The 27,305-nt window shown below is 58.9% G+C and overlaps 1 non-coding gene across 1 annotated transcript; it reads right to left on the bottom strand.

The window, feature by feature from the left end:
* Window positions 1-12,487: 12,487 nt before the first annotated feature.
* Window positions 12,488-26,927, bottom strand: LOC112645600 (uncharacterized). The gene is made up of 4 exons (XR_007403311.1): window positions 26,730-26,927; window positions 23,316-24,002; window positions 21,894-22,150; window positions 12,488-15,036 (listed from the first exon to the last, which is right to left on the bottom strand). It is a non-coding gene; the product is annotated as an uncharacterized LOC112645600 (transcript).
* Between the last annotated feature and the right edge of the window lie 378 nt (window positions 26,928-27,305).

Raw genomic sequence — 27,305 nt, 5'->3', positions numbered from 1 at the left:
GGCGCTCTTTTCAGGTACTGCACGACCTAGACAGGGCATACTAAAATAACACTCAGACATGACTGCTCTTACAGTTGAGCTGAAATGAAGTGCATGAATAGGTACTGACATGAAAAATCTCCAAGAGCTATTTTTTTTTTTTTTTAGATAACCAAATTGACAGAGTCTAGACCATGAAACCATCCATATAAAGATAACTTGAAGCATCACATTTCTAATGTCTGTGGCTGTATAAAGGCATAGAAAAATCTGGAATGCTTCAGACCAAATTGACAAGAGTGGTTAGATCTGGAGCTAGGAGGGTTGTGTAGAGGGGGAAATATACTTTACATATGTTTGTTTGTTTTTTCAAAAAGAATATGTTCATATATTACCTGTGCAATCAAAATGGACTTAAAAGGAAAATTAAAATATCTGACAAAAGTAATTACAGGCAGTTGTTAATTGAAAAAAAATAAATATACCATGGAAAATGGGAGCAAGATTTTTCATTGCTGGAGAACAGAGTCATAAATCGGAGAGGCAAAGTGGGGATATACTAGTGCATGATTGGAATTGAAGGTATAATATGAACTAATGGTTTTAAAAAAGGACAGGGAGGGGAAAGGAAGGAGGAGAGGGAGGGAGAAAGAGAGAAAGAAAGGGAGAGAGATGTCATACACATGCATGCAGAGGGCCTAGAAGCTATGACACCTCAGTGGCAATGAGCACAGCTGGCACCCAGACCTTGGTTTCTATACACCATTCTCCACAAAGGAAGACAGAGCACCTTAAAGACATGGCTGATTCCAGGTCTGGAACAGGTGAAATACGAGATGAGCCCCAGAACATCTGCTTGTGCCAAAAAGGAAGGGAATGTTCAGAGAATGATGGAGACACATCAAAAGAACAAAGGAGACGGTTTGAAAGGACCCCCACTGGTTACATCTGAGACCATTCTCGTATCAAAATTATTAATCATAGAGAATCATAACACGTTGGAGGCAAAACATAAATCCATGAATTACACTGATAGGAAATGATAAGCGGGAAAGGAGAGGAAGCTCTTTCTTAGAAAGACAGGGGAATCCCCAGGTGGCTCAGCGGTTTAGCACCTGCCTTCGGCCCAGGGCATGATCCTGGAGACCCAGGATCGAGTCCCATGTCGGGCTCCCTGCATGGAGCCTGCTTCTCCCTCTGCCTGTGTTTCTGCCTCTCTCTGTCTCTGTGCCTCTCATGAATAAATAAATAAAATCTTTAAAAAAAAAAAAAGACAGTTAGTATTGAAGGAATAATAGAACCAGGGAAAGCACCTTTAGGCAACCTTCAATGTGATCATAATCGAATCCACAAAGAATCATCCATGGATGCTAAAACAAGGGGATGAACATCTGGGGGGTAACTGGATGTTATGTAGTCTTAAAATCTCTCCCCATAAGCGACTTACTGATTGCAAAGGGAAGAGTGTAACTTAAGTATGGAGAGATCTGGAAACACTGCTATCGCCGAGGCATCCTGGGTCAGGACCCAGGACAAGCCCACATCCTGGGTCTCCCCATAGGGCCCGAGAACAAAGCACCTGCAGGGGTATTTCTCCCAATAACGATTGCCTGAATCCAACCCTCAACAAAACACCCGACAAACCCAAACTGAGGACACTCGGCAAAGTAGCCTCTGGTCCTCAAATAGGTCAGTGGCATAAACACAAAGGAAGCCAGAGGCACAGCTTAAAGGAGCTGGACACAAGTGAGAACTACGGACGGCGCACGCTCTGGAGTTTTCTTTCGCTGTAAAGGACATCATTCAGATCATTGGCCCGATCAGAATAAAACCTGCGGAATTAGGTAACAGCGTTGCACGGATATCGATTTCCTGATTCCTGTTTATTTTCGGATTCCTGTGGTCACGCAAGTGAACGTCCTCGCTTTTAGAACATACATGCACAAGGCATTCGGGGTAAACGAGCATGGTGTCTGCAATCCACCCTCGGACGGTTCAGAGAGGTTAGAATGCGTGTGTGTACCCGTAATCACAGGGTGTGTGAGACACAGGGAGGAGAGGAAGAGAGAGGGAAGAAGAGCGAAGAGCCTGGGGCCCTGGGGGGCTCTGCGGCTGGGCGTCTGCCTTCGGCCCAGGGCGTGACCCTGGGGTCTCAGGATCGAGTCCGGCATCGGGCTCCCTGCAGGGAGCCCGCTTCTCCCTCAGCCTTTGTGTCTGCCTCTCTCTCTCTATGTCTCACTAATAAATAAATAAAATCTTTAAAATATATATTATCGGGACCCCTGGGTGGCGCAGCAGTTTGGCGCCTGCCTTTGGCCCAGGGCGCGATCCTGGAGACCCGGGATCGAATCCCACGTCGGGCTCCAGGTGCGTGGAGCCTGCTTCTCCCTCTGCCTATGTCTCTGCCTCTCTTTCTCTCTGTGTGACTATCATAAATAAATAAAAATTTAAAAAAATAAATAAAATAAAACATATATTATCTATGATAGATAGATAGATGATAGATAGAAGAGATATCTGGGAAAATGTGAACAATGAGGAACCTGACCAAGGGAATACGAGGATTCTCATGACTCTTCTGTAAGCCTGAAAGCACAAACTTAAAAGGAGATTTAAAAAGGGGGAAGGAGTTAGACAAAATAACATGCAACAGGTGACCAAGGTCCCGGGCCCAGAGTCCGGGTCGGAAAGCTCTCCCGGCCAGTCCCACAGGGAGGCCGAATGAAGAGGACACTTGAGCATCCGAGCCCAGATCCGGCCAAGGGAGAGGAGATAGAGAGTAAGGCCTCTCAAAGCCTCAGCCTCAGAAACAGGACTGTTCCTCCTGGATTGTGGGGCGCGGGGGCGACAGAGTGACGTGGTACACGGAGAGCGGCCGGCGCCGGCCCAGGTCCCCCGACGGGCTCAGTGGGTGCAAGCCGCGGCCAGTCCCGCTCTCAGCCCCCCTCCGTCGCCCCGAATGCCTAAAAGAAAAAGCACAACAGAGCTCACGAGCCTGTGCCCAAGACAGCCAGTCCCCGTCCCGTTTGACTGTAGGGGGCTTTTCCAGGAATAAAGTCAAAATTTTAACCCCCACCCCCAGGGGCTCAGTTATCTGGCACACGCCTTGCCTCCAGCAAAGGATGTGGGGAGAGACGCCCCTTTCCCTGAAGGAACAGGCTATCCCCATCAACGCCTGAGCTCCTCGGGCCTCTGGGGGGCCCTTGGGTGGAACTGGGGAAACTGAGACGTGACATGAGGACAGGCCCAGGCGCTGCGGTCACGGCACGAAGGGGCGGCCAGCAGGTTTGCTAACCTGCAGTGGCCAGCTGGGAGGCGACCCGACCCGGGCACGGACGCAGGACAACCTCACACATGCACAAAGCACACTCCAGCGCACGGTGCGTATATATGCACGCATGCACACGGCAACAGGTGCGTATGGACCTGCATGCATGCACGTGTGTGTGTGTGTGTGTGTGTGTGTGTGTGTGCAGGGCAAACTCCATCCACAGAAAGAGATAAAATACAGAAAATCAAAGTAGATTTGAATTCTCAGGCAGTTTAACTCTTTCTTTCCGCAGCCGGAAAGCTCTCAGTGTTTGCAGAACCCCAGAACGCCTCCACCGAGCCCCACGATCCTCAGCACAGAGTTTGGACACCCGCAGGTCGGGATAGAGGGAGGGCCCAGAGGTGGAGTCACGCGGCCTGCTGACCTCTGCTCCGGCCTGGTGGCTCTGGCCTGGTGACTCACGCTCCTGAGCTCCAGCATCCCCCTGGGTAAAACACAGTACCCACCCCGCCCCCACGTCCTCGTGCCACCGTGCCGATCGCGGATCACGTGCAGCACCCAGAAGACACTCCACGGTCAATAGCAGCCATGGTCGTGCTTATCGCTACCCTCCGCTGCCCAGGCAAGAGGCCTCGGAAAGCGCCCTTCTGGGAGCCTGCCTCCCTTGGTCTCGGAAGGAAGAACAAAGCCATTACTGATGCAAGGGCTCCCACAGTGCACGTGCCGGGCAACTGCCCATGCTCCCCAGGCTCTTGTGGACGGAATGCATGGACAGACGAGCGCACCAAATTTTTCTTTCTTTTTTTTTTTTTTTTCTTTTTCTTTTTTTTGAAACCTTCAAGGCCCTGGAGGAAATCCTTCTATGTCTTCTTCAAAATAGTTTTTCAAACACATCTACGAGCGTGAATTTCCTCTCGTTCCTGGTGCAGACATTGTATCACCCTTGAGTCTAAATCATCTTTCCCGTTTTCCTTGCAAAAATCTTCCCTGACAGCCAACAGAACATATTCTTCTTCTAATTGTTGATTTACCTTTCACAAACGCCGGTGGATCTCCCCATCTCTAATCCTCAACCGCTCATTCATTAGCTATCAAGTGTGGCTTTTTGGAACAATTATATTGTGCCCCACTGTCAGCTCTCTCTGTGCAGGTAGAGGATACATCCTGACTCCTCACACAGGATGTAAATTATTGCTGGCACACCAGTACCTGAAGAATGATTACACCCAGCGCACAGTTAAATAATGGATGCTTAGCACGGTGCATTGTAATAAGCAAAAGATATGAAATATCTACTATTCTAAGTGGAATATGCTAAGTATTTTTTTTAATAATAAAACCGTTTTGGGGAAGACAGGCTATTGAATCATGGTCTCTGGAAGAGACACCCCATGCCTCAGCTCTTTTGCAGAATCCGGAGAGCACCGTCCCCCCCGACCCCCACCCATCTGTGAAATGGGAACGGTCATCGTACCCTTCCCTGAGCAAAGCTGTTGCTGCAGGTGAAGGCTCAGCACCGAGCTCGGCACACAGTCAGTGCTCAGCAAACGGCTGTAGGTGCTGTGGTCCGAGGACTGGGCTGGCTTGCAGGGAGGGACGAGCTGGAGCACCCACAACCCGGGCTGCGTCGGGTTCAGCGTCTGACTGCAGGGAGAGGCCAACCCTTGCCCTTCCACTAGGCCGTTGAAGGCAGGACCTGTTTTGCCACCAAATAGGGTGGAAGGTTCTGGTTGGGGAGAAATGGAGTTGGGCAGACACCTGAAGACCCCTCTCTCCTGCTGAAGCCCAGAAGAAGTAGAACTTCTGGTCCAGTCAGTGCTCAGACCTGGGTGGCTGGGGCACCTCCTCTGGACCCCGCGCTTTTGAGGCCCCTTCTCTGATCCTCATCACGTGGCTGCCTGAAATAGAGCCTGCACCCTCCGTGTCTCAGAGCCTGTGCTCCGGGGACTGGGACCCTGGCGTCCTTGCCTGCGTCCAGGGTGACAGGGTCCTCACACCCTGGCCTATGCGGAGCACACTGCTGGTGTGCGCTGAGCCCCAGGAGGCGAAGTACAGGGAGTAGGTGTCACGGCCACAAGCTCCCAGGGATGGTCACGTACACACGTGTGGGTGGGAGGCTGGTGAGGAGGAGGCCCTGCTGCTGCGGCTCCATGGACACCCGGCCCGGGCTGGGGGTGAGGGCACAGCCCGAAGTGACTGATGTGGAGGCCCCAGGACATGTTTTCTCACTCAAGTGCGCTCCTAGGACCTCGGGACAGGGTTGAGAGCCTGGAGTCCAGGGCTGCGCAACCCTGGGTTTAAATCCTGCTCCATCTGCTCCGGAGCTCTTGACCTCCGAGAGTTAGCACCTCTGTGTTGCAGCCTCTCCACCCATAAAACAGGAATAAGCCTGTTAAGGAGGCCGTGGAGCTGCGGGCGCTGCAGCCAGCCTAGCTGCGGTCTCGCTCCCACACCCTCGCCCGGTTAGGCCCGTGGGACAGGAAACCCGGCTGAGACTCAGAGACTAAGGGAGTCTCCGGGAAGCAGCAGGAGTGGGCCTTCTCCTTCCAGAAGTGCTCCTCATTCTGCCCCCTGCTCCTGGGACACGCGGGCCGGCCCCGTGCACCCCTCCAGGGCGCCTCGTCGGCCCTGTAGCTCTCCCGGTGCTCCCAGGCCAAGGCCACCAGACGGAGGTGCCCAGGCTGAGAGAGAGAGAGAGAGAGAGAGAGAGAGATTGAGAAAAGACCTTCCTGCTCTCAGGCCTGCTGGGCAGGGCCGAGCACAGCTGGCTTCCCGGGCCCTAGAACCCTCTGGAGCCATCCCCCAGCCTGCCCTCCCGCCCGCCACAGCGCTGATGCTGGAGCACATCTCCATCCACAAGGCTTTCAGCAGCTCTCAGCGCAGAGAAGCCCACCAGGGTCCTTGGAGGGAGGGGGCTGGAGCGCTACGGGTCCCTGAGGCCTGAGGCTCCCTCCGAGACATCCCAGGGCGCCGCTGTGTACGGCCTGTGGGGTGCCGAGGCCTTGGGACGCCAGCGTCTGCGTGAGCTTCCTGGGGCTGCCCCAGCAGGATTCTGGAAACTCGGTGCCTTAAAACAATAGAAATCGGTTCTACTCAATTCTGGAGGCTGTAAGTAGGAGGTCCAGGTGTTGGCTGGTCGTGCTTTCTCCGGAGGCTCAGGTGCGGGGGGCGGCAGTGCGTCCTGCGCCTCTGGCTTCGGCGGCCCCTGGGCTGGTAGCCACGTCCCTCCGAGCTCTGCCTCTGGCTTCACGCTGCTGTTTCCACTCCGCGCCTCTCCTCTCTGTGTCTCTCACAGGCACGCCCCTCGCTGGAGTTAGGGCTTATTGAATAATCCGGGAGGAAGGGGGACTCTCTTTATCTCAAGTCCCTCAACTTAGTTATACGTCCAAAGACCCTTTTTTCCCCCCAAATACACTCACGTTTACAAGTTCCGGGGGGTTGGGATGTGGGCGTGTCATTTTGGGGAGCACCTTTCAGCACACTGTGGTGGCTTCATCTGGAAAGCACGAGAGGTAATTGTATCAGCCTCAACGTCGGTGAAAATGGAACAAGATAATGTACATTCGGGACGCCCGGGGGGCTCAGCGGTGGAGCATCTGCCTTCAGCCCAGGGCGTGACCCCGGGGTCCCGGGATCGAGTCCCGCGTTGGGCTCCCCGCATGGAGCCTGCTTCTCCCTTTGCCTGGGTCTCTGCCTCTCTCTGTGTCTCATGAATAAATAATTAAAATCTTAAAAAAATAAAATAAAAAGGTTTATTTGTTAAGCTGAACCGAAGCAATCCTTAATGTCATTTGCAAACTCAGAGTAAGGACCTTCATGACACAGGCACACGGGTCCTCCCGCCCCCCCCGCCCCCGCAGGTCCCACACAAGACGTTCGCAGGGGCGGGGACCAGCAAGGCCACCAGACAGGCTTCGCTGTCACCCGCAGGCCGCCTCCATCATGCCAGCGACAGAAGCGGACGGGACATAACAGCTGAGGTTTACAAAACACACATGCACTTGGGGAGGACACCCTGGCAGTGCATCAAAACGTGGAACGCATGTCCTTTGTTCCAGCTCAGCCCCGTCGGGGGAAGCGTCCTGCAGAGAGCGGGGCCGGGCCGTGTGCAGGGGGGTGTGCTCAGCGCTGTCTGCTGGGTGCTCGCTGCTCAGAAGGGCCGGCGGGGGGAGGGGGCCCGGGATGGGGGGGCTGGATGGGGACACAGAGGCCGTGGGAGAGCAGACAAGGGTCAGGGGAGCCGAGAGGTGAAAAAAGGGAAACTACAGCCTCATCCAGGTGGAGGAGGAATGACTGAAAGCCCAGAGTTGCCCCCAAAGCCCGCACCTGTCCGTGGCGTAGGGGGCAGGGCCTGAGAAAGCCAGTCATCCGCGCGGGCGGGTGGTCACGTTCTCCTTGTGCACTTGTGCACACGTAGCATGGGTGGTGGTGAGGCTCGCCCACAGCCACGGGTGTGCACAGGGGCCCCGCAGTCACCAGCCCGCCTGTCAGCCGCGCGGGCCCCGCAGGGAAGAAGGCAGCGCCAAGGACGCCCTTGACCTTCTGCTGCTGCCCAGCGTCGTATCGCCCAGCAAGGATGGCAAGGGAGCTTACAGGTGTCGCCGCCAACTTCAGTAACTGTCCTTACCCAGCCCGGCAGGCGATAGGTCTGTGCAGCCGCAGGGCCTGCTGTGAAGAAGCTCCAGGAGCCCCTGGCCTTCTCCCTTCCTCCGAACGCCACCCCGAGCCCCCCAGTCTGCAGCACAAGGGGCTCAGGAGGCGGCTCCCACCTTAATTCTGCTCTATGGGTTTGGGGACTTTGCTCTATGGGTTTGGGTTTGGTCCTGGGCAGCTGGTGCACCTCGACCGGCAGGGCTCGTCACCCGCTGAACCACGGGCTCCTGACACCCGCCAGGAGGCCCCTGGGGATGATCTGGGGTGGGGGCGAGGCCAGGCCTGCCCCAGGGGTGTGCTTGGCGCCAAGGCCCTGGGCTCCAGGGAGTGTCCCCGCCCGGGGCCGGGACACAGCGAGGCCCAGGAGGGGGCAGGGGTGAATCACCACAAAGCTATGTCGACAGGTGCAGTGAAACCCTGATACGCTGGGAACCCGGCCTGCGGGCCCATCCCCGGGGAGGCTCGCTCCCCCCCTGGCTTCCTTATTTTGTGCTTCCGAAGCTTTGTTTCTCCACAATGGAAGCATTTCTGAGCTCCTGCCTTTGTAAACAGATACGGCAGGGCAAGGCGGTGCTTCTCCAGCACGGAGGGGCCCCGCTTTCTCGTCCTGGGGAGCAGGTCGTCAAGCCCTAGTTGCTCCGACGCTGCTGTGCGACACGCGGGGTCCAGTCACCTGCCTGGGCTTGGCCTGGTCCGTGCAACCTGGGTCTAAAGGCCCGGCCCACCTCCCACAGCGGCGGGGGCCGGAGTCCTGCACACGTCGCCCTCGGATGGGCTCGCCCCGGCCCAGAGCCAGCGGGGCCCTCCCCCGGGCAGCAGCGCAGCTTAGATTTGCGTCTGGCAGGACGGACTGCGGAGGGTGGACGTCAGCAGTCCTGGGGCCGCACGTGGGGGGGCGCAGGGCCGGGGCCTCAGCAGGAGGCGCTGAGGATGCTTCCAAGGGGAGAGCGCGGGTGTTGGCTCTCCTGAGGCGGGGCCTGGGGCTTTCTGCAAAACAGAGAAGGCAGGTCTGCTCTGCGGTGCCCCCTTTTCCTGGCACCCTAAGGACTGGAAAAGGGGAAATGAAGGAGATGAAGTTTCAGCGTCTGTGCAATGTTGGCCCAACTCTGAGCAAACGTCCCAGAGCCTCTGAGCCCCCCTCCACCCTCAGCAGGGGCGGTGGCCAATCCAAATGGCACCCTTCGGGGGTGAGGACGGGCTCCAGGGAGACCCCGTCCCCAGGGCTGGGAGGCGGCCCCTCTGCAGGACGCATAAAGCTGCCCTGGAAGCCCAGCTGCTGCGGGAGCAGGAGCCCGGATCCCCAGGAGCCCAGGCCCTGCTCGCCGCTCACCATGGTGTCTGCGGGACGGCGTGCCTGGCGGCCTGGGGGCCTGGCACCTCCCTCGAGATCGCATCTGGGCCTCCTTGAAAGTCCCCGTCCCCACGGCCAAGGGCTGCGCCCTTTCTCGGAGGGACGGATGGACGGACGGCGGGGCCGCGGGGCTGCAGTGTCCACACTTCCCTCTCACGTCACGCAGCACAGCCCCTGTCACCCGCCCCCAGCCCCGCTGCAGTCCTCACGAGCTGCTGGGCATCCCATGGCGCTTCTCGGGTCCAGCCTCCACTCCAGCACCCAGCACCCTGTGGAGTAGCAGCCTGGCACCCCGCGGCGGCAGGGGCCGGTGGCGACAGCCGAGAAGGGCCGTCCTTCCTGTGTTCACAGCCTGAGGGAGAGATCTCGCCTTGGACCCACGTGCCAGGAGATGAGGTCACCCAGGGCAGGAGGTCACAGCTCATCGGGGCCACTGGGGGCGAGGGCGGGGTCCAGGGGCTGCGGGGGGGGCACCGAGTGGCAGCCCCAGATTCAGGAGCGTCCGCGCTCTAGCCCCCTGCCGGGTGCTCTGGCCGGGTTCTGCGGCCTCCTGGAGGCTCAGCTTCCCCTCCTGGGACAGCCCCGCGCAGCGACCTCGCTCTTAGGTCCCCACTGCCCGGCGGCGAGGGATCCCTCGTCGTGTGCACCTTTGCCAGGTGCCAGAAAGAGAAAGACTGGGCCCGCAGGTGCTCCGCGGCTGGGGTAGAGACTTACCTGTAAGCAGATTGCAGCACAAAGTAGCGACAGATGTTTGCCCAGGGGGCCTCGGGAGTGAGTGATTGTGCCTGGGGGCGCCCCCGGGGCACTGAGGCGGAGGCGCTCGGAGGCTGGAACACGCAGCAAACAGGTACCGAGCCTGGAGCGGGTTCTTCTTCTTCTATTTTTTTTTTTTTCCTAACTCCACGTTCCTCCGTTTTCCATTCATCCATCCTTTCTTGATTATGTGCTGTGAGCCAGGCACAGAGAAGGCCCCCAGGATAGACACAGCCCTCCGTCCATGACCTAAGGGACAGAGGCTTCCCTGGCACAGGGTCGCCCCCCACCCCCCGCCACCTGCCTCCACAGCACCGAGACAGCCCTGGGGTGCTGGGGGAACCAAAGGTGGCCTCCCACGGCACCGTGGCCCCCAGCACGGCTGCACTCGGGCGGGGCTCAGTACGACACGTCGACAGCTGTGCGATGTGAGCTGCGGCTGGTGGGAGCGAGGGGATGGGGGTCCGAGGCTTCAGGAAGCATTGCCTAGGAGGGCTCCCTGCCCCGGGGAGCAAGGACGCCGTGAGCACAGGAGGTGGCACAGAGGCACCCAAAGGCTCGCGCCGCTCAGGATGGCTGGGGAGAGGTAACAGGCACGGGGCGGGGGGGGGGGGGTGGCTGCGTGCCATGAAGCCCAGACCCAGGGCAGCGGGCGTGGCAAGCCCACCCGAACACAAGGAGCGGGCCTCACCCCCCCCTCTGGTGCTCAGCCAGGGCTCCTCGGAGGGCAGACCTGAGACCACGTCCTGTGTGCAGGGAGGTGAGGTGGGAACTCAGCCCCGGGAGCAGGAGTGAGGGATGGGGGTGCAGCGGAGGCGGAGGGTTAGGGCCGCTGCCGGGGGGCCCGCAGCTCAGCCCACGGGCCCATCGTGTCTCACAGCCATGTGCCCCGGGCAGGGCGGCCCGGCCTGCAGCTCACGTGCTGCAGTGCAAGTGTCAGGCAGCAGGTGCAAGCAGGTGTGAGAGGTCACGAGGGACAGTGTCCGATACACGCAGGGCAGGAGCAAGCGGCCCAAGGCCCGGCCAGGGCCCACAGGGCGGGTGCCGGGGCACAGGGCTCCCAGCGGCGCCCACAGGCCATGCGCTCGGGGCTCGGAGACACGCTGAAGCGGCCAGTCCCAGCCGCGTGACGTGGGTCTTCGTCTGGGGCCTCATTCCCCGGACCCTGGGCCCTGCACATAGGGCAAGGGCATGGGAAGGTGCAGTCGGGGCCCGGGAGGGAGCACACGAGGCCGCGGGTACGCTCGGGGGCAACCACCCAAGAGGTGCCCGGAGCTCTGTCCCTTGGGAAGACTCGGGAAGGAAGGCGTGGCTCAGATTTGTCTCTCTCGGCGGGGCAGGGCTGGGGGGGTGCAGGTCGCCAGCTGGGGGCCGCTTCCGGGGATGCTGGTTCCCCGGCACTGGGGCAGGAGGTCAGGAAGGAGTAGCTTCCCGCGGTTTGGGACCAGGCTCTCCGCAACAGAGACGCGGACCCCAACTGTCCTGTCCAACGAGGCCCTTGCCCCGGGCCTCAGCCCCAGGGCACCGGAGGTGGACGGCGGGGTCCCCGGGCTGGCCAGGACGGGCCACCTTGCGTCCCTCTGCCCAGACACAGAGCGCTTGAGCCAACCCGGCCCGTCTGTCTCTGCCCCGCTCTGGTTTCCCCACAGCCCGCATCCCCCTCCGTCCCCGGCACGGGCTTATTGGATTATTGGATTACGCCCTGTGTCCCCCAGGGACATGCTCAGCCCCCTCCCCGCACCCCCAAGGACAGGGACTTGGTCTAACCCAGGGGTCAGCGCTCGAGCCTGGCACCTGGAAGATGCTCAGCGGCACCTGAGGGACGAAGGCAGGAAGGACCAGACGCGTGAGCCCCCAGAGCGCCTGGCCCTCCACCCTGGTCTGGTCTCCTGGGCTGCAAAGCAGGCCCCTGAGCCGCACACTAAGTGGCCCTGCGGGATCCCCCGGGTGGCAGCCCGGCCTCCCATGGCTGGTGCTCATCGTCGGGCCGTGGACCCCGCCAGGCACAGGGCACAGGGGCACAGGGCACAGCACGGCCATCTCCAGCTGGGCGAGTCCCCGAAGGCCTGGGCTCCCACCCCCCCGGCTCCCGTCCCCCCCGTCCCCCCGGGCTCCCAGCTCCCATCCCCCCTGGGCTCCCATCCTTCCCAGGCTCCCAACTCTCCCGGGCTCCCGACCCCCCGGCTCCCGTCCCCTGGGCTCCCATCCCTCCTGGGCTCCCGACTCTCCTGGGCTCCCGACCCCTCGTGCTCCTGACACCCCAGCTCCAGTCTCCCTGGGCTCCCGACCCCCTGGGCTCCTGTCCCCCCTGGGCTCCCATCCCTCCCGGGCTCCCGACTCCCCCGGGCTCCCGACCCCCTGGCTCCCGTCTCCCCGGGCTCCCGTCTCCCCACCCGCCGCCCGGCGTCCACCCGGGACCCACGGCCTCCCTCGCGCGCGGCCTTCCCCGTAACGTCGCGGCAGGATTCAAAAGGTTAAAGCAGAGTGAACTGTTAATTTTAATGCTTTCTCTAAGCTTCAGTTTTAATAAGCGAAAATGATGTTCTTATTTGCAGTAAAGTGGTGTTATAAAATTCTGTCTGTCAAGCTCATTTTAAAACCATGGAAATAAATGATCTGACAAAATCAGGCTATTAGACAAGTGAGGAAGAGTGATTTCCATAAAAGTAGAGGAGCTGTTCCTTAATTTCACACTTGGTAGTCTTTTGGGTCGACTAAATTTTTAAATAAGTGATAAAATTATATTAGCGCAATTGCATTTTTATAGATTTTTTTGGTCATTGTACTCTTTTTCAATCCCTTTATTTTAACTCAAACTGTTCTGCTGAAAGGTTAGTCTCAACTTGGGTTAGCTCGTAACAGTCTGGCCGCCCGGGCTCACGCAGGCCCAGCGGGGTCCAGTGGGATCCAGCGAGGTCCAGCGGGGTCCAGTGGGGTCCTGCGGGGTTCATTGGGGTCCGGCGGGGTCCAGCGAGGTCCTGCAGGGTCCTGCGGGGCCCAGCAGTGTCCAGTGGGGTCCAGTGGGGTCCAGCGGGGTCCGGCAGGGTCCAGAGGGGCCTGGCGGGGGCAGGCCAGGCATAGCCGGCGGAGGTCGGAGGGCCGGGTGGACACCCAAGGTGCCTACCCCCTGCCCGCAGCCGGCCCGCCCGCTTCTGAGCTCACTCAGCTTTTGCTCAGAATAAGGAAAACAAGCAGGAGACTGCGTGTTCCCCAGAAACCCCTGTTCTTGCAACTCAGGGTGGACATTCGGGGACAGGACGGGTCGGTGTTGGCGCAGAAAGCTGGGATGCGGGCAGATGGAGGGAAGGTGGCCCATCCGTGATCCCTCATGTGTCCCCCACCCGAGCCCAGTGGGCTCCTCAAATCATCAGGTGGCCGGGTCAGGCCTCGGGCCAAGCCCAGAACTCAGGCGTCGGGGGGGAGTGAGGGGTCGGGGGTGCTGAAGCAGCCTCCGCCAGACGGACGGGGCCTGGTGGTGGGATCTGATTTTTCTTTTTATTTAAAGATTTTATTTATTTTATTCGTGAGAGACACACACAGAGAGAGAGGCAGAGACACAGGCAGAGGGAGAAGCAGGCTCCATGCGGGGAGCCCGATGTGGGACTCGATCCCAGGACTCCAGGATCACGCCCTGGGCTGAAGGCGGCGCTAAACCGCTGGGCCACCAGGGCTGCCCGGGATCTGATTTTTAATAATCACAACAGCACGGCAGGTATGAGCTTTTGGCCTGTCGCTTGCCACGGCTGACGCTCACTTCCCAGGCCGAGGGTCCAGAGCGCAGACGTTGGCCCTGCGCAGACTCAGGCTCGCCGGCCTCCGGGGTCCTCTTCTCTTTGCTCCCCCCCACCCCCACTTGGGCCCAAATCTGAAACCCGGCAGGCCAGCAACTCACGCTCACCCCCGCCCTCCCCTCCCCGCTGCAGCCTGGGCTCCTCCCCGTGTCCCCCCCAGCTCCGCCCCTGTCTGGGCCACGGCCACGGTCACCCTCACCCACCCCGTCCACGCCTGGCTCATCTCTCGCAGGGGCTTCTCGTACATCAGCCAAGTCCCCGCGGTCAGACGACACCAAGTAAAGGTCCAGCCGTCGGCTGCTCCCTGCCCCCTGCCCCTCCGGGGTTGGGTCTCCGTCAGGATCTGAGGCTGCACAGAAAGCTCGGGGCTCAGTCTCAGCACCTCCACCCCTGGCCCCTGGGTGCCTCGCCCGTGCGGCTCTCCAGGGCACCCCAGCGCAGTGGTTTCTAGAAACTCCTTCGTGCTCTTCCAAGAGGAAAACGAGCCTGTGTCACGTCCCGAGGATTGAACACAGGTCGGCCGAGCCCCTCCAGGGGGCCGGGCACCGTGCGGGGCGACAATGCAGACCCCCTGTCTCTTTTGCTGGGAAGGGGGTGGCGCTCACCTGGGAAACCCAGCTCGCAGAACAAAGGAGCATCCTGCTCCCCGGGGAGGGCACGGCCACCCCGGTGTCTGACAGAGGGGGAGGCCGGCTGTGAGAGCCCCCACTCCGGACACACCGAGCCGGGGCATCGACTCACCCCGTGCAGTTCCTTTTTCATTAATTTAGCAAATGTGCAGCGGGTGCTTCCGCAGAAGGCTTATTTCCCAGCAGGGCGGTGGCTGGGATGCCCGTTTTCACCTGGAGGACTTACGGGGCTGGATGTTTGGCCCCGGTGGTGGGGGGCGGAGGGAGAGAAGAGGCCTGGGAACGTGGAGCCTCTCTGTGCCTCAGTTTCTCCATCTGTGCCATGATGCTGGAAGGTGTGCAAGGACTCCCCCAGCCCCGGCACTGCACGGTGTGTGTGTGGAGGGGGAGCGGGGTGGGCCGGCAGGCCATGCCCCCCGCCCGCCAGGGACCACCTGCCCGGCACTCCAGAGAGCATCCCGTGGGCGCAGGAGTCCCGCTCGCCGTCTCCACAGCGTCTCCGAGAGGCGCCCGGCAGCGGGAAGCCGGGAGTGTTTCCCGGGAAAGAGGAGGAAGTGCCGGCTGGGCACAGCCTGCAGGGTGGCCGAGGAGGGGCAGGGCTGTCTCTGCCTAGGAAGGAAGAAAGAAGAAGTCCAAATTAGTCATGTTGTATTACTTCTTTTTATGGCAATGCTCTGAAAGTCTGCAAATGTCAGCATGTTAATTTACTGTCACTCAGTGATATTATTTCATCCTTTCAAAAATGTGTTTCTTGCATTTTCAGTAGCATACTCCAAGTGTTCTCCATCTCAAAGTTTCTATAGATAGTGCGACTACTTTCACTCTGACCGGTGCCAAAATGTAGAAATTCATCGCTGGCTGTAGCCACATATATGTTACGAGCGGAGTCGGGGACTTGGGTTTCCTGCTCGCGGAGCCGGGGGAGAGGTCTGATTTCTCTCTCTGCGCTTCCACCACCCCTCGTCCTCCTAAAAATGCTCTGGGGTTTCTCTCTCAAGGAAACGCGCGGTCGGTCGGAGGGAAATGGGAGGAATGGGAAGGGCTGGGTCATGGCTGGGTTTGCCTGCGGAGCCCGAGCCCTCCCCGGCTCCGCGCAGCCCACCCCCACCCGGCTGCTTCTCCTATGGTGGCAAACTTATTTCAAAAATTCTGATGAAACACTTGGTAAATTTTGTTATTCTGTGATGATAATAAATCATTATAGCCTTAAACACTTCTCTAGCTTGGAGTCTCAGCCACAAATTATCTTGTCATTCTGACCAAAACATTCTCCAAAAAAGCTTGACAAGTGCTAAAACCCAGAACATGAAACCATGTGTTGTTGTGAAAGCAAGATTCAGAAATGTCAATTAATTAGATTAAGAGGCTACTTTTAGCTTTACTCGTGTTGCCAAATAACCCTTAAAATACGCATAGCAGTGGAAATCTACCTCCGCGGTACAGCACTTCTGCGCCGAAGGAAGACAATGGATCGGACTAATGGACGAAATTATTGTCTCTGTCAGCCCGCCCGAGAGAATGATCTAGAAGCAAATGTCTTGCTTCTTTTTCCACAGTGTGGCTTCCCAAGCTGGGTGAATCCTGCCATTTATGAATTCAAGTAGTTCCCCGCACCCCGCCCCTCTGAAATCATCTACAGATCTACAAGGAAAAGTCAAGCCTTTTTTGTACGCCTTGACTAAGAAGATGGATTTTTAATGTCTTTCTGTGCTTTTTTTTTTTAATTTGCATTTGCATTTTGAAGTTCACTTTGTAAAAAAAAAAAAAAAAAGAAAAGAAAAAAGAAAGAAATATATATCGTGGAGAAATTATTTAAATGTTTTTTTATCCCTGTTTCTTGAAAATCTTATCTTTAAATAATCTATATCCTCCATTTTATTTATGCCATAAACTGTTCCTATATTTTAATGGTCTGTTTGCTTTAAAAGGGGTTGTTGGTTTTAATAGCTCAGTTACTATCTTTGTAAACTAAACTCCTTCTGACGAAATTCGAGCAGATCATCTCTGCCTGTGTGTGGAAGGCACATTCCAACCCCTGAAAAGGAAATTTAAGCCAAATAAATGTTCTGCCCAAATTAAAATACATAAAATGAATAGTTAAGTTGGACAAGAGCTGATGGACGGAGCAGTTGGGACATGTGGGTGTTGGGAGAGCTGGCTGCCAGGCAGGGCCTCAGCAGAGAAAACCCAAATGAAATTAGTCCCCCGACCCCCTTTGTCCACCCCTCGGGCCTAAGGGGCTGCAGTGTGGGCACGATGCCTTCCTGGGGCCGGCGGGATGGGGCAGGCTGGGTGGCACGGGGAGGGGTGATGTGGGGTCATTCCCTGCCGGGAACTTGGGGGTCGCGGCCCCCCTACGCCCCGCCGCGGTGCCGCGCTCCCTCTGCCCCCCTCAGCCCTCCTGGGGGTGGGGGGAGGACACGGGCTGCAAATTCACCTCCACGTTCTCAGGGCAGCTGGGCCCACCTTGATTCTATTATGATCCCCGTGGATCCCGACACTAACTTTATGACAGGGCATTCTTGTGGGGGCAGGACACATCTGCTCGCACCAAGGAACGGCGGGGGTGGGGTGGGGGCAGGATGGGCGACGTCTGGAGCTGCAGGACTGCCTCCCCTCCTGGCATTCGCAACCTTGCCACCCACTGCCCACCGCTACCCCCGGCAGCGGGTGCCAGGAGCCTGGACGGTGCAAAGGCCAGCTGCCTTGGCCCCCCTGGCTGGGGTGGTGGGGGTGCCCCCATCCTGCTGGGCACCGCAAGGTGTGCCCTGGGCCGGGGCTGCGACTTCCTGTGGGAGGGACTTCCTGTGCCTCCTGTGCGGCCCGGAGCAGGTGGGGCGCTGCAGCCCCTCGCCAGGTTCCCACGTCTCCTGGTTCTTGGGGTCCCCCCCCGACCTGCTCACTGTACTTCCTTCCCCTCTCAGCCAATCTCACTGTTTCTAGCCAGCAATGAGGCAATTAATGAGCTGTACAGAAGCCCTACGTTATCTCTGGAACTAGATGGGTAATAAACACATAAATAAGTAAATAATTAAATAACTAAATAAAATAAAACGGATGAGTGAGGCATCCGGGGCTCCAGTCTCCCTGGAATAAGTAGCAAAGGGGAGTGGAAACAGCAGGGGGTGGGGGGTGGGGGGCCCCTGAGCTCTCGAGGCATCTCCGTGGCTGGTGGCTGACGTGGGGAGTTATCTTGGCCCAGTCACTCCCCTTCGTGGGGAGCCCTCTCACTTGGACCAGTGGGCAGGGGGGTCCCTGGTTAAGGCCTACAGAAGTGCTGGGGCCCAATGGGTAGGGAGCTCCCTGGTTAAGGCCTGCAGGAGTGCAGGGGTCCAGCGGGGAAGGGGGCCCCTGGTTAAGGTCTACAGGAGTGTAGGGGCCACATGGGAGGGGTCCCCTGGTTAAGACCTACAGGAGTGTGGGGGCCCAGCTGGGAGTGGGGCCCCTGGTTAAGGCCTATAGGAGTGCGGGGGCCCAACAGGTAGGGAGCCCCCTGGTTAAGGCCTACAGGAGTGCAGGGGCCACACAGGAACATGGACATTTGATGAGCCAGGTGGCAGGTGCTCCATAGAGCCCCTGCCCATCTCCCCTGTGCCCGCCAAGGGCTTCGTCCTGCAAGTCCCCGGGTCTCTACGCCCCATGCACGGGTGGTGGTGGGGGAAGTGCTCAGCCAGCAACAGGCAGGAGGTGGGGATGCCCAGCCCCCTGGCCCTCGGATGGGACCACTCGGGGGGTTCCTGGCCGGATCCTGCAGAGCCTTCCAGGGCAGCCTGCTCCTGAATGCACGTGGAAGTGGCTTCCTCCCCTTACCGGTCCCCTCTCACCCCTGCCCCCTTCACCTCCCACTCGGTCCTACCTGTGCTTCCTGGGATCACCTGTCAGAGGGACAGCCGACCCTCCAACGCCCATCTCCCATCCCGGCCTCACTTCTGGAGGAGCCTAGCCCAGGAGACAAATAGGTGGGGGAGGGGGCCACCCGAGAGCCACCGCGCCGCGGCCTGAGGCGGGCAGCCATGCACTGTCACGGAGCAATGTGACGTCGAGAGATCTGTTTGAAACCTCCCCGTTTCCAAGACTCGGCAATGAATTAAAGTCGAGTTTGTCTGGTTCCTAAGTGGGGCTCACACCCAACGAGCTGCAGGTCCTACTCCGTCCACAGGCGACAGTCCACGACCTTTGCCAGCTGAATATTCAGCATTCAGCTCAGGCGCCAGAGAGTCCGGCTTTCTGGAATCTACTTTCTAGTACACTCTGGTCCGCAGCCACTTCAGGGGCTAGGAGGTGCGACAGAAAGGACCAAAAGCCTTTGGGCGAGAGAAGCCCCCGTCTGTAGGGCACGGCCCTCCAGCTGTCCCTTAAGCAGCCAGGAGGGTCCCAAGGTTAGCAGCGTCCAGGGACGTTTCCACCCAAGGAAGAGGAGACGCTGCCCACTGCCCCGCCCCGCCGGTGCTTGCCACTAGGACGACCTGCCCCTGGCGCCCAGTGGAGGTCCCATAGCTCGGCTTCCCACCAGCCTTGGCCCTATTGCTCTCTAGAAAACCGAGATCCTTTATTCAGAGGAGCCGCCTCCTGAGGAGCCTGAGAATCTCCCTGTAGCTCATCACCCCAGTGGCAAAGCTGCGGCTGGACATAGGCAAGACACAAAGAGGAACGTCCACCACCCTGCAGACGGAGCCCTCTGCGTCCCAAACCTGAACCCTAAGCGTGCGGCTTGAACCTGGCCTCGGGGGAGAGGCAGAATCACAGCGGTTGTCCAGGAGCGCCCCAATCCCTGCCGCCCCGGGCGCTGGCCCCCAGGCTGCTGCGCGGGACCTGGACGGGGAGCTGCCCACGCGCGGAGCGGAGACACGAGAGGGAGAAGGACGGAGGGAGCCGGGTTCCCGGGGTAGCACCAGGCACCTGCGCCCAGCGGTGGCGGGAGCCGCCAAGCCCCACCTTCGCGTCCCTGGGCCACACTCCCCGCCTGAGACCCCGAACCCACTCCTGCCGACAGCATCCCGACGAGCACTGGAAGGGAAGGGGCGGCCGTGAGGTCCGAGTTCTGGAAGGCAGCAGGGGCGGGGGGGGGGGGGCGCGAGGGCCCCTGGGACCCGCCAGCCTGCACGCCAGGGAGTGGATGTGCACACAACCCCTACCTGGTTAAGAATCTGCGGGAGACATCCTAAAAGAGCCCCACGTGGGAAACACCATGGAACGAGTTACAGGAAAAGACAGACAGACAGACAGACGGCAAACCACCTGTGGGGCCGCAGCGTTTAATTTCAGGGGATCCGGGGGGCGCTTCTCAGGAGGTGACCGTCCCCCGCAGACGAGCCACAGGCCTCCCGACTATTCCTCACAGCGGGGCCGTGGCCTCCCCTGCCCTCGTGTCCCTGCAGTCGCCAATCTTATCGGACCCTCAAGGCCCGGGCCCGCCGCGCCGAGGATGGGCTCCCCGCCAGGGCTCCTCCATGTTCAGGGACTGAGCCTTGTAATTCCGCTTTGTTTGCTGCCCACCCTCGCTCGAGCTCGGACGTCTGACATCTATTTGTCACTATTGTTTTGTCTCCTTTCTCCAGCTTGGCTCCAAACTGGCCCAAGCCCAGCGCCGGGTCTTAGGCTTTTGCTTGGTCCCTGGTGCCGGTGCAGGGTGGGGGCGGGGTGGGCGGGCTGCCCTCTGGTCCCCGGGTCCAGCCCCTGGGGACGCGAAGGCTCAGCCCCCCTGGGAACCGTGCAGGGTCACAGGAGAGCCTCCCGGGGCCCCCACCTCAAGTGTCAGGCACGCAGACGCTGCTCGGACCTCCGCTCACGACAAAGCCATGGGCCCCCACGTTCAGGAGAGCCAACGCCTACTACCAAAGGGGCCGTGGGGCCCAAGTCCCCTCCACGCCCTCCTCCATCTGCTCCCAGAGCCTCCAGGGAGCCCCGGCCCCAGGCCCCGTGTCCTTCCGCTGCCCCGCGCCGACCCGGGCCTGCCTCTCCACTGGGAGACAGAGGGGACAGAGGGTCGAGCTGCCCCGTGGACGCCTCACATCTCCACCTTGAGTCTGATTCCGCGGATTGGGTCTGTCTCTTCCACAGCCTCAGGAGGACCAACCCCCCCCCCCCATCAGACTCCTGCAGGGATCGGGCTGGAGGGGGTCGAGAGGCCGAGAAAGCAGCCCAGACCCCCAAGCACATCCTCGTTTGTGCTCATTTTTCCCAGGTTATGTGCTGCCGAGTTGATCAGGTGACGATTGACAACCTCTGAGAAGCTACGAGAGGCTGGAGAAGGCGGCTGAAGGCGGGTTGGGCCCGTTTGACGGTCCGGCCTTGAGAAGTGCAGGGCGGGTGGGGGGTGCGGGGGGTGCAGAGAAGGGCGCTGCCTTCGTAGGCTTGGTCCCCGCTCCCCAGCCCCCAGGCCTGGGCCCACCCGCTGGCTCGGCTCCCCGGGGACAGCTTGGGTGTTGGGCCGCGGGTGCTCAGCTGCAGCGCCCGGAGTCCGGACACCCAGTCCCTGCCTGCAACGCCCCGGCCGAAGGCCACGCTCCTTCCAGAACCACCCAGGGAGCTGAGGGATTGCGTGGGGAGCAAGCGGACAACCGGGTTTATGCTCGGCCTGCACTTGTGGTGTTTCTGCAAACAGGAGCCTGGCTGACCTTCCTGATAGTGGCAGGGCCCCGCCACCCCCATCCGACCCCCATCCCACCCCCGGGCAGGCAGGCCACCCCGGCCTCACCTACACAGAGTTCCCACGAGAGCCCAGCCCGCCCCCCTCCCCGGATGGCAGGGGGTGAAACGACGGGGGAGAAGGCCTTTGCGTCTTTGGGGTGTTGGAGCATGAGGATGCCCTCTTATCCCAGCGGGGGGCCTCCAGCCACATCCCCTGCTCCGGGCGGTGGCCTTCCCAGGAATTTCACCTGCGTGCCGCTGATCCACGGGAGGGGAGAGCCGCGGGGACCTCGCTCCACGGGCACAGCGCCCTGGGCCGGGGGGACGGGGTGGCTCAGCCTGCTGGGTGGGGGGTCTGGGCTGAGCGGCGATCGAGGACCGAGGACGACACGTGGGTCCCCGGCACGGCCACCTCCCAGGTCCCCACACGCCCGCCGCTTGGGAAAGCCTCCCCTCTCGCCCCCCCACCCCGGCCAGACCCACTCCTCCCTGAGAGCTGTCACTGCAGACCTTCAAACCCATTTGACTGGGTTGGAGCACATCACACTGTCACCAACTCAGTTTTCATTAGGCGGCTGCTTCTCTGTTAGCCTAGCCAAGCAGAAGAACTCAAACACATGCACAAATTAAATCGACATCCAAACTCCACCAATATACAAAGCAATTTAAATGATATTCATTAGAGCGATGACAAGCCCTGATGAGGCTTTCAGGAGCCCGGTCCTTCAGCTTTTGCCGACTCGGTTTCATGGTCACTGAGGCGGAACTCCCGCCACTGTACCTTCATTTTTTTTTTTTTTAAAGCTAAGAAAATGAGTCCTTCCTGACACACCTACCTCATTCTCTCTCTCTTCTCTCTCTCTCTTCCTCCCTGCTCTGTGGCCGCCCGAGTCTGGCCGGCCCAGGCTCCCGGACGCAGGTACGGCCCCGAACCGGAGAGCCACATAAAGGAAAAAGCAGCCAGTCTGACTTCTTTTTTTCCATAAATGCTCCAATTAAAACAGATTTCAGTTTCTCGTAATTTCATTTCACTTGGCCTGGGAGATCTCTAACTCACAATTATGACGGTCGTAAATGTGTCCCTGGAATCCTGCTGTGGGGAGGAAAAAAAAAAAGTAATGGAAGTGAGATGTTGAAACGCAGTAATTTTTAAAACGTAACTCACCGTCCCTCCCCGCCCCCCTCTGAATTTCAAAAGTCGTTCCCAAAGTCCGATTTATATGTTTTAATTTTGAAAGAGAGAGCGGGACAGACCTTCAAGCCCCCCCCTGCACCCCCGAAGCGCCTGGGGCTGTAGCAGGGGGCGGGTCGGGGGCCCCCGTGGGGTCCGCGGGCCTGAGTGGGGTCACGGGACTCGCCGTCCTCACGTGTGGGGGCGACGGGCCACGCCGGCCACGTCTGAGTCTCCAAGCCCCGGAGAAGGATTCAGGTCCGCTTGGGCAAAGGGAACAAGCAGCACAAGGACTGCGGGGCGCGCGCCCGCTAAGGGCAGGGCAAGGTCACGGCCGCGTGCAGCCCATCCCTGGGCTTTGCGCCTGTCCACGGCAGGAGGGACGATCGGCACCTTCATACACGGGTGCTTTGCACTTCTGTTTATAATTTTACGCTCAAGGTTAATTATGTGCGTCCTTGGCTTTGATCGGAGATGTTAGCACGTGACAAGGTTGCCTGTGCCCGAATTGGCAAACGGAGGATTCTTAGAAATACCCAGGCCTGGAAGCACACGCTTTCATCTTTAAGCCACGAGCTCTCACTCGCGGGAAGAACAGCTCCGTCCAAACCAACTTTCCGTGACGCCCGGAACGTTCCGGACCCGTGCCGCCCCAGCGGCGTGACCGCTAGCCCTAGGTGGCCACCGAGGGCTGGACGGGTGGCCGCTACGACCGAGGAACTAAGCCTTTCATTTCATTCCACTTAAATCTGAGTAGTCCCACGTGGCCGTGGCCTCTGCGTCGAACGGCACGGGTTAGACGTTAAATAACAGCGCATCCTAACTCCCGGGTGGAGCTAATTGTGGATGCTCATCCCCGGAAAGAGGTCACCTAGCTTATCATCATTATCATCAGGGATGATTTATTAAGAATATACGAGCACATGACATTCCACAAAGGTGGTGGAGAAGCGGTGCCTCTGATCTTCCATCGCGCGGGGGTTTGATTTTGACCACACTGGCTCTTTGGAGCCCGGGGAGAGGGGGGAGGTTAAGGGCACTGACCACCCGCCCGCTCCCCAAATGCTGAGCATGAAGAAGCCGCTACCTTTGCTTTAGGTCTCACGGCGCGGCCCGAGCGAGTCACCGGCTCTGTCCGGGACTGTCCAGACATCGTGGGCTGACGGTCAGGCCACCGAGCAGCAATTTTGCCAAATCCGTTGTGGTGCCCGGGGCCACCGGGAGCGAGGTCCCAGATCAAAGGTGGTCCCGGATGCCCGAGGAGCTGCCAAAGCCCACCCAGCACCGGGTTTGCTTGCCTTTAAGATCCTCCTGGGGGTGGCCTCCTGGCAAATCCTTGGGGAGGGGAGACAACGGTGCCCGGGAGTCCAGCAATGGCCTGTCCCCTAGGGCTCGGAGACGCGGAGCGGGAGGACAGCCAGCAGGTCCCCGCTGAAGCAGACTCTGGGCCTGACCCTGGGGGCCCTCAGCTGCCGCCACGCCACACACGGGAAGGAAGGTGGGGTTTGCCAGAGGGAGTTTTCCTTCCCCAGGGGCCGTGTGCCGAGACACGGAGCCGAGGCCTTCCCCGGATTGTTCCCGAAGCTCCCGACGGCATGGCTTGCGGAGGCCAGCGCACCCTGGAACCAGGGCGGGCTCACGGGCACGACTTCCCTCTCCGTGTCCCCCGGGGTCAGCCGCAGGGCCGAGAGGTGGCGACGGGCACCGGGGTCCCACGGGAGATGCGTTTTCAGTTTCCCTTCGCCAAAGATGACACGTGCCTACTGATAAATCCCTGGGGAGGGAAAACAAAAAAAAAAAAAAAAGGTTAGTGTTTCTATTACCAAAAGAATAACTATCTTTGGCAGAGCAAGAATGGTAATTCTCTCCATTAGCTAAAAGGATAATAGCTATTATTTTAAGGTTAAGGCATCTATCATTAAAGAGAGGCGCTGGGGTTTGCGTGTTTTCATTTTCACGTCGGCTTCCCTATAAAACGAAGCGCGTTGTTCTTGTGCTACATCGTCCACAGGACAACATGCCGTTGCAATCCTCCAATTCCGAGACAACTTCACAGATGAATTTGAGGAAAAAAAATAAAATCATTTAAATTTTCTTTTTTCTTTCTTTTTTTTTTTTTTGTCTCCTTCCCATTCGACGACTTAGAAATCTCTGGAGACAACAAGTTTTCACACCGGATTTGCAAAAGGCAGCCTTGCTTCCCATGGGCTCCTGTCTCCTTCTCAGCGCTCCCCAGCACTGCGAATAGGTTACCGGGGCCTCTTCTCTCTTCTGTCTTATTGGCTCACCAGGCCTGCGGCGCGGGCGGGTGCTGGTCAGGGGTTGGGGCCCCCGAAGCCCACCTGGCCGGAGCGGTCTGAACTTGAGAAGAGGACTCCCTCCCGGTTGGCAGAGACCACACAGCCCTGCATTCTGCTGGGGAGGCTCACACGTCCACCTAAGCACACAGCACCCTGGGGAGAAGCGGCTCTCTGGTGGCTATCAATATATATATATATATATATTTTTTTTTTTTCCTTTTGCAGAATGAAAATAGAACGGAGATGCCAGGGAGATCTGGGTCCTCATCATAACCAACCCTCTCTAACTATGTACGATTTTGGTTAATTATAGAATTCTTGCTGCCTAAAACTTAAAGATACATCACTGATATTTTTGCTAAATGTTGACTGCGGCGAATAGCTAAGATGTGGCATATTGATTTCTTGTTGTGAAGTGAGCTGTTCAAGCTCCATTTAAGATTTTCATCTTGCATGTAGCCCTGAGCACATCATAGCACCATAAATTAGTTAAATTGCACATTTATCACAAATGTTATTTTAAGATACTGTGTAAATGTGATGGCTGGAAGATATACAGTGGGGCTGCGACGAGCCCGGGCTTGGGCGGGGTGAGGTCGGGGTCACCCACACACCTGTGATTAAAACCTCCCTCACTTGGCACCGTCCCTCCTCCTCCTCCTCGCAGGGCCCTTTAAAGCCCTGCCCGGGAGGCCCCGTCCCTTCCCATACTCGCATCCTCCACCAGCGCCAACCGCGGGAGAAGCGGGGCGCAAGTACGGGGCCTTGGGAATGCCCGCTCGAGATCCGCCCGCTTTGCCTCCAGACAATCAGGGTCCTGCTGGGCTGGCAACGGGAGGCTCTTGTGGGCCACGGCCCGCTCTCCAGCCAGCACAGGGCTCGGTGACCTCCGGAGTAAATGGCCCTACGGTGGCAAGCGGGGTGAGGCCCTGACCAGCCCCTCTCAGCCTCCTCCCGGGATGCACGGTCTGGGGCACCGTCACTACGTCAAACTCGATTTGAATTCGGGATGAGGGCCCTCGACTTCCCAGTTGACTACATCTCCTCCCGAGGTGGCACTAATTTCTGGGCCCCGTTCCCCGGGGCGCCCCTTTGCTGGCGCCAAACCCCCGGTGCCAAACGGGCGCCATCACCTGGTACCCACCTTGGCTCTAAGCCCTCACTCCTACGCCCCGAGTGGGAAGTCCTGAAGATAATCCTGAGGTGGGGTGAGGACGCGATGGGCTGAGTGTCAGGTTCTTCTCCCAAACCGTAAAGTCGGGGTGGGGGGAGGGGGGCACCCTCCCTTGCACAAATCCCATCTCCCTTCAAGCCACATGGGCCCGGTGGTGATGGAAGTGTTGTCAGTTTAATCTGTTAGACGCAGGACTTTGGATTCTAATAAACCGATGCTATATTTAACCTGTGAAAAATTCAAGAGTGGAAATCTGGGCTCCAGGATGTGAAGATGCGGGAGGCACAAGAGGGAGGGTGCTGTCCCCTGAGCCCCGGTTCCAGGGGGGAGCCGGCCCCCCGGGGCGGAGCGCATCGTGTGCCGCACTCCTCCAGGTCCAGGCCCGCGGGGCACACGACCACTCGGAGAGGGACCCGGGCCGAGGAGAACCGGGGGGCGGCACAGGCCCGTCCCCCACAAGGGAAAGCCCAGTGCTCCCCGCCCGGGGACAGAGCCCCGTTGGGGCTGAGCAGGTGCAGGGCACTCCCACGGTGGCAAGGCCCGTCCGCAACCCCAGCGAGGTTCTCCCTCAAGCCCCGGAGAGACGTGGATTGCGGAGAGAAAGCGCAGCAGACAGGAATCTGGGACTTGTCTTGACAAAAGGGGTGGGGACGATGGGGAAGGGACGTGGGCGTGTTGCCGAACATCTCTGAAAGGGTTTAATTTAAATTTTTAATAAAAGAGTTTCTTTCTTCTTCTTTTTTTTTTTTTTCCCTCTTCCCCAAGTTGAGGTGTTTTATGTATTACACGGATGTAATACATCTCTCATTTGTATAATTCTAGGTTAGGAGCTCCGATCCTGCATAACTGCGAGAGTCGTCTGAATGTAGTAATAAAGGTATTTTACAATTTTACATGATGTTCCCGGCGTTTTGTTGGCATGATTTGCCAGGGCTAATAAAAGCTTGTGATTATCATATAAATGCTCTCCCCACCCCTCCCGTGTGCGGGTTCAGGCGCCACCCCCCTCCCCACGGCCACCCCGCACCTCGTCCTCCGGGGTGGCCTCAGCAGGGAGCTCCGGACGCCCGAGTCCACCGACCCTGGGTGGCTCTGCTGTCTGCTACATGAAAAGCCCGAATCGGCAGCAAGGCACCGCCCTGGGCCGGGTCTTCTGAAGGCCTCTCTCCGCAGACCTGCCTCCTGCAGGGCTCGGGCCCTGACTCCGCGCGCACGCACGCGCACGCACGTCCAGAAGGGAGACCAGACCCCCCCACCCCACGCGGGTCACCAGGTGGCACCTGCCGCTCGGCCCCCGGTGGCTTCTAACATCGCCTCCTCCAACCTCACGCGGATGCCTCCCTCCCTTTGACGTTTTCTTCTCAGGGAAAATTCTGTCCACGCAGCCTCTGAGACACACAGAGAGAGAGAGAGAGAGAGAGAGAGAGAGAGAGGGAGACACGGCTCCCCGCTCTCCAAACGCCAAAGTTCACTAAAACTCCCCTGATTTACGGGCAGCTTCCGACTGCCAGCACCTGGCAGGCACAGCAACCAACTCAGTCATAAACAGATCGCATACAATTTAATTTTAATGTGCTCGTGAGTCGTAGCACATTTCAGACAT

Source organism: Canis lupus, chromosome 1, assembly GCF_003254725.2.
Source record: "Canis lupus dingo isolate Sandy chromosome 1, ASM325472v2, whole genome shotgun sequence".
In the NCBI taxonomy this organism is placed as follows: Eukaryota; Metazoa; Chordata; class Mammalia; order Carnivora; family Canidae; genus Canis; species Canis lupus.
Note: the sequence above shows the minus strand (reverse complement) of the source record. Positions and strands in the feature narration are given on the sequence as shown.